We start from the raw sequence: 13739 nt of genomic DNA on the forward strand, positions 1-13739 counted from the left end.
GGCCCATCCAGACTGGATCGTTTGCTTCACTGCGGTCGTAAAGCAATTTCTTATCTAAAGGAGGTGTGTTATCTAAACAAGCTGTGAAGCAAAGGATTCAGTCTGGATGAGCTGTCCCAAAAGGAGGAAGGGTGCAGGCAGGCACAACAGGCATGGCACGCTTTCACTTTCCAATTCCGTTGTGTGGCAACTGCATTTTCCAAATGTTCTAAGTGAGGAACGTAAGTTTTCGTGGTATTGGCCTGGGACGGTCACTCAGTCTACCACGATGTCGGGCACAAATACCTCTCACACTGTTACCAGTCACCCCTTCATCCTGCCTTCAACCTCCTTTCCTCCCAGACTCCTTTAACCCCTTCCATTATGTTGCCCTCACATCCTGCCAGCCCGCAGACACCAAAGTCCAGCTGCCCACAAGCCACTATTGCTCGGTCTATTGAAATATTTCAGATCTGGCAAAGACCACTCCAGCCACAAGAAGACTCCGCTTTCATTCCCTTCATTTGTCTCTCTTCTCCCAGTCTAAGTCATGGTTACCCATTTGGCTTGTTCCCCTTAGTGCGGTCAGCGTTCTTATGGCAGTGTAAAGCACTATACAAATAAGACCCTGGCAGCCATGACACACCTGGAGCGCAAGCTCAACTTCCCCGATTGCCTCGTGGCAGCCCACAGCTTTGTTACGAAAAACGCACTTTCAAATACCATTGCATGGCGACAGCTTGTTCCAAATGCTTCAAGTGAGGAGCGTAAGTTTTCTTTGGATTGGCCTGGGACGGAAGAGAAACATGGTCACGTGATTCAAGGACACAAACGCTAATTCTAGGCATTTTAGCTGTAATGCACTCTGCTCCTCTGCTGCTATACATTTGGTTTTACAGCTGTCTGAAACCAGATCCCCTGAGTCCAGGTCCGGTTAGTGAGGGCTTCAGACTTGTGGCCGCGGAAGTTTCAGAGGTGGCTAGTCTATGGAGTGCCCGAGCGAACGACAAACCCCGGCCAAGTGAGCCTCGCTCAGTGGAACCCTTGCTACATTGCTGTATTCTCAGAGTTAGCCTAGGAGTCAAATGAATCCAAGAATATTCAAGCAAACCCGCATTTAATCAAGCAATAATCCATGACGGTCTGCGTCTTGACCACACACAAAGTTCCATGGCTAAGATATGTAAAGAAATAGATCGAATTTTTAGGGACAGCAGACTGCTTTCACAATCGCAACTTCTTACCGCCATCACCAACATCAGTTAAAACACAATCTTTAAACTACACTTAAAGAGCAAAGAGAACGTGCACAGGTGGGCAAGAAGAGAGTGGCAGAATACCTCCCCCTAGTAACTACTGAATGCATTGAACCTTACCTTTTGTTCCCCATAACCGCTTTGCCGCGGCAGACATTCCGCCGGGGTGTGGCCGAATCAGACGTTTGCGCAGATCGGACGGACCCCTGGCCGTCTGACGCATCAAAAAGGTTAAACCATACGCAAAGGTATTACCTGACAAGGTTCAGGTTCAGTATAGCTCATTTCCTGGTTTCCTATCCCAGTAATGTATATCATGACTCCCTTCCTGAACCCTGCCCATGTGACTAAACTTCCATCCAGAATATGCTGCATTTTTTTCTTTTTTTTGTTGATTATACATTGAACCGCAGAAAGAATTCATAATCCTACTCCTAAAGACCTAAAACATCAGAAGATGTAGGCCAGCATTCAATCAGAGTTGGCACAGTACGCCTGACTCCAAAATGGTGGCACGGGGGACAATGCGAACAGAGAGAGTGCAGTGCTGCTAATTTGAAGTAGCTTGTTTTACTCAGTAATTGTTTCTTCCTATCACATGCCTTCGCTATAGTTCTTGGATTTTTTTTTCATTTGGCATCTCTATATCTATTACTCTACATCCTCCATATATGTCTCTATGCCTTCCTCATACTGTCTTCTCTGTGCCTTATTTCCCTATCTTGCATGTCTAGTCATTTCTTCTTCTCTCTCTGCATTGTAAATGCTTGTTTGAGTTTCCTGCTTCTTTGTACATACCGTCTCTAACCCATAATTCCAAATCACCTCATTTATTGAGGAGGCTGGAGGCTCGTATGCGAATCCAGAAAATTCTTCAAGCTGCAAAACTATTCCCAGAGGTAAGTAATAACGAATAGTTTCTAACCTGTCGGTGTAGTTTTGCAGCTTGAAGATTTTTCTGGATTCACTATGCTGTGCATTATTCCGCGGTCTAGTGGTTGGGTCCGGAATCGTAGTCTTTTCTTTGTTTTTGTTTTTTTCGTAGCCCAGGTGGGCGTCGACGTCCCACCTTTTGGTGTCCGTCCTGTGACGTCGGCATGCTTCCTGCGGAAGCTCCCACCCTTGGGCGCCATCTTCGGATTCTTTTCCGTTTGTGTTCTGTTTCCGAATTGTATGGCAATGCTTTAATCTTATTCTCTTTCAGCACTGTTTTCCTTGAAGTTCCATGAAGTATTAATTATACATTTTTTTTTTGTTAACCACCTCTTTTCTCCAGCCTCATCTTTCTGGCGGAGTTGGGTGGGTTCGCTAGTGAATCCAGAAAGATCTTCAAGCTGCAAAACTACATCGACAGGGAAGAAACGATTAGTTTTGCAGCGTGAATCTTTCTGGATTCACTATGCTGTGCATAGACTTCGTAGCGGTTTGTTGTTATTGTGGCGGCTGGGTGGAAGAGGAGCTTGTGTTCTTGAATATGTGCTGAAGCACTTTCTGTCCCACTTGTGCTTCCTTGTTCCTTTGTATGTCCACACAGTAGTGTTTTGTGAACGTGTGCACAGAAGCCCATGTTGCCGCCAGGCATACGTCCTGAATGGGAGTGTTTGCCAAGAAGGCTATTGTAGCTCCCTTCTTTCTTGTTGAATGGGCCCTTGGCCCCTCTACTAGTTCTTGTCCAGCTTGTTTGTGGCAGAATTGTATAGTTTGCGCGATCCATCGTGCAATTGTTCCTTTAGTAACAGCTTTCCCCATGAAACTTTCAGCAAAGGAGACAAAAACTGTTCTGTTTTTCTGTGATCTTTAGTTCTCTCTATGTAATGCATGACCGCACGTCTCGCATCCAGAGTGTGCAGTGCCCTTTCTGCTTTTGTTGTTTCTATTTTGGGTGATATAAACCGTGACCTATGTATTACTGCTGTTCGATATTTATACGCACTCCCACAGATATTGGTTTGCTCTTCTTTTCTCCTTGGTGTTTCTTTCATGTGTACTTTATATTATTTTATGGAACCTAATAATGGTACTATACTTGGTTACTTTCTAGTCTCTCTTTCTTTTCTAGTGCTAATAACACTGGTAGTGCTATGCGACTTTCTCACTACTCACAACTTTTGGGTTTCCTCTACACTTTGATCTTAGTGTGGAATGATCACTGACTGGTTATGGTTGGTTGAGAATCATGATCAGTGCTTATACTCTGGCATTGGTTTTTCCATTGGCTATGTTGATGTGAATTTGATGAATACTGACGAAGAATTCTCTGATGTGTGACGAGAAAAGATAAAGGAAAATAAAAAAGGAATTAACTTTTTGGACTATTGAAAGTACATTTCTTTTCTCTAAAGACTCTATGAAGACTTTTTGTGCTCGGGAACTATCTACTCTTTGTCTTTGAATCCTCTGATTCCACAGAAGATTCCCCTTGGGGACGCAGGTGGCCGCTTTCCCCTGTTCCCTTGAGCCATCTCACTTGGAAAATACTATATTGGTTGCAATTGCGCAAACACTACCCAGCCACCCTTTGTTCTGTACTGCTTTTGTTGTTGGTTTTTGAAAACAACTCTGTATTTGAATCGTCTGGTTGATGTGGAACTTGGACACCACCTTTGTCATAAAGTGTGGGTCCGTTCTCATCACCACCCTGTCGTTGTGAATTTGTATGTAAGGTTCCTGTAGTGTTAACGCCGGCAGCTCGCTTACTCTGCGTAGCGAGGTGATAGGCTGCTAGGTGTACCCTTAGCGATGATGAGCTCAGGTTAGTCTCGAGCAGGTGTGTAAGGTACTTAAGGACTGTAGAGTCTCTTTTCATCTTGTTGTGCAGACCCTCCTTTTTGCACCATAATGTGAACCTCTTCCATTTGGCCAAGTAGCATTTGGCCAAGTAGCACTTACGTGTGCTTGGTCTTCTTGCCTCTCGAAGTACCCTTAGGGTTTTCTCAGGTAGCTTTAGGTGCGCAAACTATGTCCTCAGGAGCAAGGCTGCTAGGCTGAGATTTTCTAGCTCTGGATGCAACACCTCTCCGTTTTGCATGGAGAGTAGGTCTTTCCTTCTCCCAAATTTGTGAGGTGCACTCTGTGTCATTTCCATAATCTGCGAGTACCATATTTGTCTGGCCCACTGGGGTGCGACCAGTATGAGGGTCATGTTGCTTGTCCTGCACTTGCTGAGTACCTTGTGTATCAGGGGAATCGGCGGAAAAGCGTAGGCAAATGTCTTTGACCAGCTTATCCATAGGGCATTCCCCAGGGACCCCTCCCCTGGTTGCCTCGATGTGAAGTGTTGGCATTTCGCATTCTGGTTTGTTGCAAACAGGTCTATTGACGGTGTTTCCCACCTGTCAAACAGTCTTTGTTTCTTGTGCAGTCAGCTCCCATTCGTGCGAGGTCGATGTCTGTCTGCTGAGCCAGTCCACTTCCACGTTGTCTTTTCCTGGCAGATGTTTCGCCAGTAGATCTATTTTCAATGGTATTGCCCATTTCCATATTTCTTGCGCTAGCTCTGACAGCGGTGCGGATTGTGTTCCTCCCTGTTTGTTTATGTAGAACATCGCTGTTGTGTTGTCCGTCTGGATCAGCACTGTTTGATTGTACAACTTTGTCTGGAAGGCTTTCATAGCTAGGAGAACGGTCTTTAGTTCTAGGCAATTGATGTGTTTTACCGCAACTGCTTGTGTCCATAAGCCCCTCACGCGTAGTTTTTCCATGTGTGCTCCCCATCCCTTTTGGGATGCGTCCGTGGTGATGGTCACTGTTGGTGTTGGTGGGGTTAGAAGTTTCCCTTTTGTTATGTTTTCTTTGTTCCACCATGATATCTCCTCTTGCACTGCGTGCGTTACAACCACTAGGTCCTCCCAAACCCCGTCGCTTGTGACCATTGGTCCTGCAGCCACTCCTGGAGTGGTCTCATGTGTAGTCGGACATTTGGTATTATGTGGATGCATGAGGCCATCATGCCCATCATTTTGCTCACCGTCCTCACTGTCAGAGCTTGCCCCTTCTGGTAGAGGCGCGCCTCCTTCAACAATGCCGTTGTTCTCTTCTCGCTGGGGAACACCTTCCCCTGAACGGTGTCGATTTGTGCCCCCAGAAATATCTTGACCTGTTGTGGGTTTATGGAGGATTTCATCCAGTGAATGGAGAAACCTAGGGCGATTAGTGTGTCTGTCACTCTCTGAGCGTGCTGTTTGCAAGTGTTGTATGACTTTGCCTTTATGAGGCAATCGTCTAGGTAAGGGTTTACGTGTATCCCCTCCCTCCTTGAGCTAATCGTCTAGGTAAGGGTATACGTGTATCCCCTCCCTCCTTAAGTGGGCTGCGACTGCTGCTAGACACTTTGTGAACACCCTTGGTGCTGATTTTAGTCCGAAGGCCAATGCCGTGAATTGGTAGTGGTATGAGTGGATTGCAAATCGTAGCAGAAGCTTGAGCCGTCTGTTCATTGGAATGTGTAGGTAGGCATCCTTTAGGTCTATGGTGACCATGAAGTCCCCTGTTAGAATCTGTGGGAGTACTTCTTGCAGGGATGTCATTTTGAATTTGTGTTTTTATGAATTTGTTGAGGAACCTTAGGTCCAGGATGGGTCTCATTGTTTCGTCTACTTTGGGTACTAGGAAGTACATAGAGTACACCCCCTTGTTCCTTTCCATGGGAGGTACAGGCTCGATAGCCTCCTTTAGTAGCGGTTCCTCTGCTTCCCTCTGAAGAAGCTCTAGTTCTTTTTTGTTAGTGCTCTTTTCTTTGGTCTTCTGCTTGGTGGTGTTTTTTCTAACTCTATGCAGTACCCATACTGAATTGTGTTGATGATCCATTTGTCCGTTGAAATGTTTCTCCACTCCTGGAGGAAGAGTTTTAATCTTCCTCCCACTGGTGTTACGTGCTCGTGGTGTTTCGGTGCGTGAGACTCCTGTTTTTTGTTTCTGTGCTCCACCCTTGGAGTTTTTTGTAGGGTGTGCACTGTCAATGAGGCCGAGTCACTTGGAGGTGGTTTGCTGTCCACCCCTCCTGGTGTTTCCACATCCAACCACTCTCCCGCGAAAGGACTGGCCCCTATGTTGGTATTGCCATTGTTGTTTTTGATGGCCATGTTGTGTATGGGTGTCGCTTTGGTGGGAATGTTGGAAGGACTGATGCAACGTTCCCGGCTGGTTCCCACCTCTCCCGTGTGGTCTCCTTGACAGGGTCCCTCTCTTCGCTTCCCTGAATTGCAAGGCCCCCATGGATCTTGCGGTGTCATTATCCTTTTTGAGCTGTGAGAGCTTGTCGTCCACTATTGCACCGAACAGTGTCTTACCGTTGAACGGAGTGTTCAGGATGTGTTGCACCTCTGGTTTAAAGCCTGATATTCTGAGCCAGGCTTGTCTTCTTTCTGTGATGCCCAGCATCATAAGCCTGCTGGCCGTGTCTGCCCCGTCCAGTGCTGTTTTTAGGCAAGAGTTTGCCAAGTTCTTCCCCTACTAGGTGCGAAGCCCTTTGTTGGTGCTCCTGAGGGAGGTGTTTCACCAACTGCCCCAGTTCCTCCATGATCTGGTAATCAGACCCTCCAGTTTATCGCGATTTCGCGATTCACGAAAAAATCGCGAAATCGGCAGATTACCGCGATGGCCGCGATAATAACCGTATTGGCCGCGAAATTTACAAAAAAGTGTCTCTCAGCAAAACAAACAATGGCTGTTATTGGCTGGCTGTGAGCCGCGCCCCCCCCCCCCCTCACCCCCCTCACTCGTGTGTGTCAGCAGCTTCCCGGGACACACACAGACAGTCAGTTTTCGAGCTGCCGGCCGCCGAGTACTTCACAGGTCATTCAAAGACCTTTCAGTTGTTAATGAGGCTTTCTTTTTCAACCCTCTTTGACCCCTCTGCCTAGGGCTGGAATAATTAGCCACCCCCCGTAACTGAAAAGCTCATGGCACACACCCATTCTGAAGACGAGATCAGCTTTTATCTCGGGTTTGTTTTTTTCAACAGCGATCTGTGAGCCATTATATCACGCATTTAATTTATACCAGCCTAAGAAACCTGCACGATTCAGATGAAGAATCTACCAACAGTCATTCAAGTGAGAGGGTTTAAATGCAGCAGAAAAAAATCCTGGAGGGCACTACATACATTAACTCAAGTATGATACGAGGATTTTTTAAAAGATCATTACTCCCGACCGGCAGTCCCCCGGATGTAAACATCTAATAACACTGTTCTGTATTCCCACATCTTACAAAAACTTTTATTAGTTAGTGGAGTTGTACCATAATACTTTTACGGTTCAATTTCTATGAATAACACCTCTCCTGTACATTTCTGTGAATAATACTATACCTGAAAATATCCGTGATTAAATCTAGACATTTTTAATTTATGCTGCACACTTCATTAAACAGATGTGTTGGAGGCACGTGTAAATCGTGTTTTTAAGGAACTGGTACGTATTTGAAAAGTTTGTTAATGGCGCAGAGTGCATCTTTCGACATCTGCGTGCAAATAATGGTAACTCTGCCGCCGGAAAGTTTATAGTCTCATTTTAGTAGGCGCTCATATATTTAAACATTAATATTCATTTGTTTTAATGCCCTTCTGCTATTTTCACTCATTTGCTGATCGTCATTTGTTTTTAACATATGATAAATTCTCCAGGAACAGGAAGGAGACAGCATAGGCTAATCCCAGGCACTGACGCCACGTTCCAAGAGATATGTCAAAGTCTCCAAGTCTTGCGTCGTCTGTGTGAAAAGTCACATCCCGGACTACGGAAAGGTGGGCCTTTTCGAGTTATTAGTTGCTCCTTTAGTTTCACATTGCCTTTGGTCCTTATCAGCCTGAATTCGGGAGTGCTTACAAACGTGCAAAAGGCTTTTAAAAGGGAACATATGTATTGCATTGAAAAAATGCCACAGGTGAGATGCACACAAATATAATACACTCTCGAAATACTGTTATAAATCTATGGTCTACATCTCTTGTGTGTTATCAAATACAAGTCTAGAAAGGGGGCTGGACAGGCAAATTGGCAGATTATATGGTTTACGCTAGGCACTCCAGGTGCACTGCTGGCATATTGTAACCATAAATGAGTTGACATTATCACTGAATTAGGTTAGCCAGGATGGACAGAAACATTCAGTAAATTATAACAGCAACATTTACAAAAAATTCGCGTAGGGGAGCAACGCAAGTCTTTTTGATTCGCTGCATTACGCCGCCAGCCCATGAAGACATGTCAGGCCGGGTTGACACACACGACGGGGGGGCTAAAGCCCCGTGCGCCCAATGGGTGTTGCGCGCCTGACCGTCCATCACGACGAGGCATAAGTAGGGCCGTGAGCCAAAGGGTGTGCATCACGGTGGACTCGGGTGAACTCTGCATTTGACATCTCGCTCGGTCACGCCATCACCTACTCCAGGTCTGGTTCGACAACAAGCAGAGCACGCACTTCAAGAGACCAATGGTGCGGACTGTCCAATGACGTCACGCCCCTGGAATACTTCACCACTTCATTTCCCCACGACCAGCACCAGGATTTGACACGTTGAGAATTCCCAAACCATATCCAGAGATACACTCGAATATCTGTACATGCTTTTCGAGGGAAACAAAGTGTCTACATAGTAAATAAACCAAATATACATAGCTTCATATTGTTAAATAACTAAAAAAACTAAGATATCTGTGTTTGTTGTAGGAAAAATGGCCAAATAAAATGCCGCAAAATTGCCGCTAAATTTCCATATTTGTGCCGCTAAATTTCCATTTTTGTGCCGCTAAATTTGCTAATCCATGCCGCTATATCCTGGGGGGTCTGGGTAATGGTGTCTGTTGAGTAGTGCATTGGAATTAGCCATTGGAATTAGCCATGCGCCAGTGCATAGCGGCATTCCTTTCGATCTTCCTTCCTGTTAGGTCCATCCTTCTGCTCTCTTTATCAGGGGGTGGACCCGAAGTAGTTGGCACATTGGCCCTTCTTACGGTTGCCGTGATGATAGAGTCAGCAGTGACCGTCCCCTGTATGTAGGCTGGGTCCTTTGAAGAGTGCTTGTATTTTTTTCTCCGTCCTTGGCGTGACAGGTTTACAAGTAGCAGGCTCCTTGAATGCCTCTCTTCCTTGCCCTTTGATGCTTTCAAGCATTGGCAGGTACTGGCTCCTAGTGTGCATTGAAAGTAGTGTCTCTACTAGGAATTCCCCTTTCGGCACCTCCTCTTCGAGCTTGACCCTGAACGCTGTTGCAGCGTTCTTGGTGCATTCATTATAGAGCCCAATGTCGTCCGGTGGCGAGGGCCTCGCTGGAGCCGTGTCCTGTGTATCAGAGTATGTTGATTCTTGGTACACCGTCTGTTCGTCATCTCTGTCCTCCTCGTAATAGGCATTATCATCTTCCTGATATGCCAGATCTTCCAAGCTCTCAGACGCTTGTTCTACTTCGCAATCTTCCTCTTCTTATTCGACCACATGTACTTCTGGTGACTTTGGCCTTGAGGGAATTGTGTAAGATTTCATTTTTTCTTCGAAATCTTTCTTTCGCTGCAGAATGTTCTCCATCTCTGCTTCCAGTCTCCTCTTCTTTCTTTCCATCCCCGCCGCCTGTTCGGCGTCGAGTGGTTGTGCCGGTCTCTATGGCGCGCTAGCTGGCGCCGAGATGGGTTTCGGCGTCAAGAGTCGTTTCGGCGGCGACGCTGTTTTCGGCGTCGAGGCTGGTCTTGCGTCTTTCGTCGTCGACTTCGAAGATGTTTTCGTAGTCGAGCGCTCCTTTTCTTGGAGGCTTTTCGACGACTTTGGTTGGTCGCCGTCCCTCGGCGCCTTCTGAGAGGATCCGCTGGGCCTGGATGTCGCTGCGGGCGCCGAAGTTCTCGGCGTCTACGCTTTCGGGTTCCTGGCCGCGTATTTGAGAGTCTTGGGTGGACTTTCGAGAGTCTTTCGGGCCTTTTTGGGGCGTCGATTCTCCTACCTTTTCAGTAGTCTTCTTATTATCGTCTCTGCGACCGTGTAGCCGATGTCTTCTTCGGCCACGTAATCCTCCTCATCGGTCGAGAGTCCCAGGTCTCGGAGGGACGGAGGTTGGCCCTTGCCCTGCATGGTGTAGTTTGCAATTCTTTGCCTCTCTCACTCGAAGGGTCTTCGGGGTGAATGCGGAGCAGGCGTTGCAATCTCTGCTTTCGCGTTTGACCAGCAGGCAGAGGTTACAAACTGGGTGTTGGTCCTTCTGCGTGTACTTATGATGGCAGTTGCAGCAGAATTTGAATGGTGTGTTGTCCATGCCCTGCGTTCAGGGGGCCCCCTGATTGCGCATTCTCCTCTGGACGTCGAAGACTCTCGAAATTTTCCCCTTTCTTAGTCTTCCTTTCGATGGTGTAGTCTTCCTTCGTCTTTTCCAATGTTTTTTCTCCAAAAACTCGAGTCTTGCATCTTCTTTTCTCCAAATCTCTGGAGCCCTCTCGGGAACGATCCAGACCCAACGGCGGAAAAAAGAATCTGAAGATGGCGCCCAAGGGTGGGAGCTTCCGCAGGAAGCATGCCGATGTCACAGGACTGACACCAAAAGGTGAGACGCCGACGCCCACCTGGGCTACGAAAAAAAACCCAAAAAAAAACCACAAAGAAAAGACTACGATTCCGGACCCAACCACTACACCGCGGAATAATGCACAGCATAGTGAATCCAGAAAGATTCACACTGCAAAAATTTGTTTTGCAGTGTGAATCTTTTCTGGATTCACACCCAGGGTATTGATTTTGTAGCAGGATTCCCACTCCTTGGAAGGCTTGGTTGAGAGGAGTGTGTATTCACGTACAGATATTTAAGTACCTGCTGTCACACTTGTGCCTCCTTGTTGGACAGAATATACTTATAATAGTGTTTTGTGAAACTATGTACGATGACCATGTAGCCACCATACACAGGGTGCTTATGGAAACGTTAGCCAAGAATGTCAGTGTTGCTCCTTTTTAGGTCGAGGACCGAGAAGGCTGCGCTTGCGCAGTCTCTGGGAGGAGAATTAATGCTTCTTAGTATGGCTGTAGAACCCGCCTCCCTGCCCAGTTTCTCCTCCATTGGCTGGCTTCCTAAACGGAGGCCAGCCATTGGAGGAGAGAGCCGTCACTCAGATTTAGCCCCGTCTTTTTCGGATTCGTGGGCGTACGTTTTGCTGTTCTTTAGACAGTGACGTCAACACAAACAGCAAAACACGCCCCCGAATGCGAAAATTACCATGCTTTCTCCGAGGCATTTCTGCTTTGCCTCGGAGAAAGACGGTGGTGGTTTCCAGAGCTGCTCCGCTCGTCCCCCCTCCCTCCGCAGCTCTCCTTCGTCCCGCTCCCACCCCCCTCCCTCCGCTTTGCTTGGAAAAAAAGACTATTTTCTAGGGTTTCCACCTTGGACAAGCTTTTAATTTCACTCGTTTCCACAGACTTGCAAGGAGAGAACCCCAGCTGGTAAGACAGGCGCGAGGACGCATTCATGTTTTCTATTTTGAATAATACATGCCGCGCATTATTTCCTGGGGCAGAGCTCGGCAGCGGCGGACCCGTGATAGCAAAGCATGCCCCACAATGTACGAAGGCTATCCGGTAACAGGACTTGGTGTGACAGGGTGGGTGAGTGATGGGCGCGGGAATGCTCATGTCTTGTAACATTGCACATCATGTTGGCAGTGCCGTGTTTCCTTTCAAGTGCCTAATTGTACCGGAATAGTTGAATACAATGTTATCTGGTTCGCGGACAGCCTAATTAGGAAGCTCAGCTGCACTTAGCTCGCAGGCGGGCAGGAAATGTTATTGTGTGTGCAGTTGCAGGCAGAGAGACTCACCCGTGTCTCTCTTGATTGTTTACTTTAGCCCTGGAAGCTGCTTTCCTCAGCAGCATTCTGCTTTCTCTCTCACACTTACAATTACTTAAACGGCGCACGGCTCACTTCACAGGCCTGGACGCGCTGTGTGGCTTTAGTCAGCAGGCGCAGCTGAGAAGAAGTAATTTGATACCAATGCAAGAGTGCAGCCTTCTTCCAGGCCTCCCCTTGCGCCCCTTCCCCCCATATATCTGTATTTTTCCGAGATGCCTGCATACACTGCCCAGTTATTCTAAATATAGCGGTGTCAAGGGGAAGGCGATGCAACGGAGCGCACTCCGCTGTGACTTTCTCGGAGCTTCCTTCCAACAGATGGATCCGGCCTGGAAGGGCACTGGTGGGAAGTGGCAGGGCAGCGGAGGAAGGGGCCCCGGGAAGGAAGGGTCACTGCAGTTATATAAAGCAGGACACGTTTGAATCTTCTCACAACCGGATCCATTTTGAAGTAAACACGCGGGGGTTACCTGCCAAATGGCCCCATACCATCATGCGTGTGCCTTCAGCCAGTTCTGCCTTTTCAACCAAGTACATCTGCATACTGCAGATGTTCAGACTTTCTTGTGGCAATGCCGTAAGCAACAACTAAAAGCGGCAGGCAGCGGCTGTAGAGTGCTGGCTGAAAAGCCGCAAGTGGCTCAAGGTGTCACACATGACAAGGTGACACTTGGCTGCCATCACGATATCTCCCTTCCGGTAGTCTGCAGTAACCAGTGCCACTAATTGTGGATTGGTGCCATTTTCCACAAACTCCACAATCTGCTGTATAAATTGCAGATTTCACAAAAAAAGTTTGTTTTACCTCAAACCGAGCAAAAGTTACTAAACATAAAGGTCCAGGCGTCGTTCCGTGCAATGGCACAAAGATAGCATGGGTTAACTGGTTCCCATTCAGTTGCAGATTGTTATATTCAGGTGTTAAACTGGTACTGAGAGTTTTGCCCAGACTGTCTGAATGGTTGTTTAAATGACAAAACGACAAATGTGCCTTTTCTTGCCACATAATTGTGTGAACGCTGCTACATAATGTTGTCCTTTACTCCCAGTGGCCCTAATAATAAGCCGCAGAATGCAATGAATTATGAAAAAAATGCCAAGCTGTAAACAAGGTATCCGTGTGAGAGAGAGGTCCGAAGTTCTGGGAGGTATAGTACACGTATCAAACCTACAAGTGCCTGAATACAGTGGAAACGGCAATGACTGTAGACCCAGAGGTAGACAACAAGAGCAGACCAGATGGGAAGTTGTCCTGTACCACGCACAAGACAGCTTGAAACAGTTTATTTGTTCTCGTGAAGGCACGTGAAAAGTCAATTTTCAAAGCCGTACCACTTATCATTTGTGACCTAGGCATCTTATTTCTATGTACTAGTGGAACTCGTGTTTCAAACAAAGCGTGTATGTATATATATATATATATATATATATATATATATATATATATATATATATATATATATATATATATATATATATATATATATATATATATATATATATATATATATATATGAATTTAATTGTGTTCTCAACATACTCCTTACCGCCTGAGAGTAATTTAACGAGCTGTTTTTCCCTCTCATTCTGCTGTTTGTTTTTCCTTTGGCAAGCTTTTGGCAGGAGAATCGTTCCAGTGTTGCAATTTCCCATTGATGTTTCTAGTTCGTCTATATTTTAA

The 13739-nt window shown here is 46.6% G+C and overlaps 1 protein-coding gene across 2 annotated transcripts in view; it reads right to left on the reverse strand.

The window, feature by feature from the left end:
• The window catches only part of LIN28A (lin-28 RNA binding posttranscriptional regulator A), a 134721-nt gene that overhangs the window by 1403 nt on the left and 119579 nt on the right, over nt 1-13739 (reverse strand). The gene's annotated exons all lie outside the window — the stretch shown is intronic.

This window comes from Lissotriton vulgaris, chromosome 2_1 (genome assembly GCF_964263255.1).
Source record: "Lissotriton vulgaris chromosome 2_1, aLisVul1.2, whole genome shotgun sequence".
NCBI classification, from domain to species: Eukaryota; Metazoa; Chordata; class Amphibia; order Caudata; family Salamandridae; genus Lissotriton; species Lissotriton vulgaris.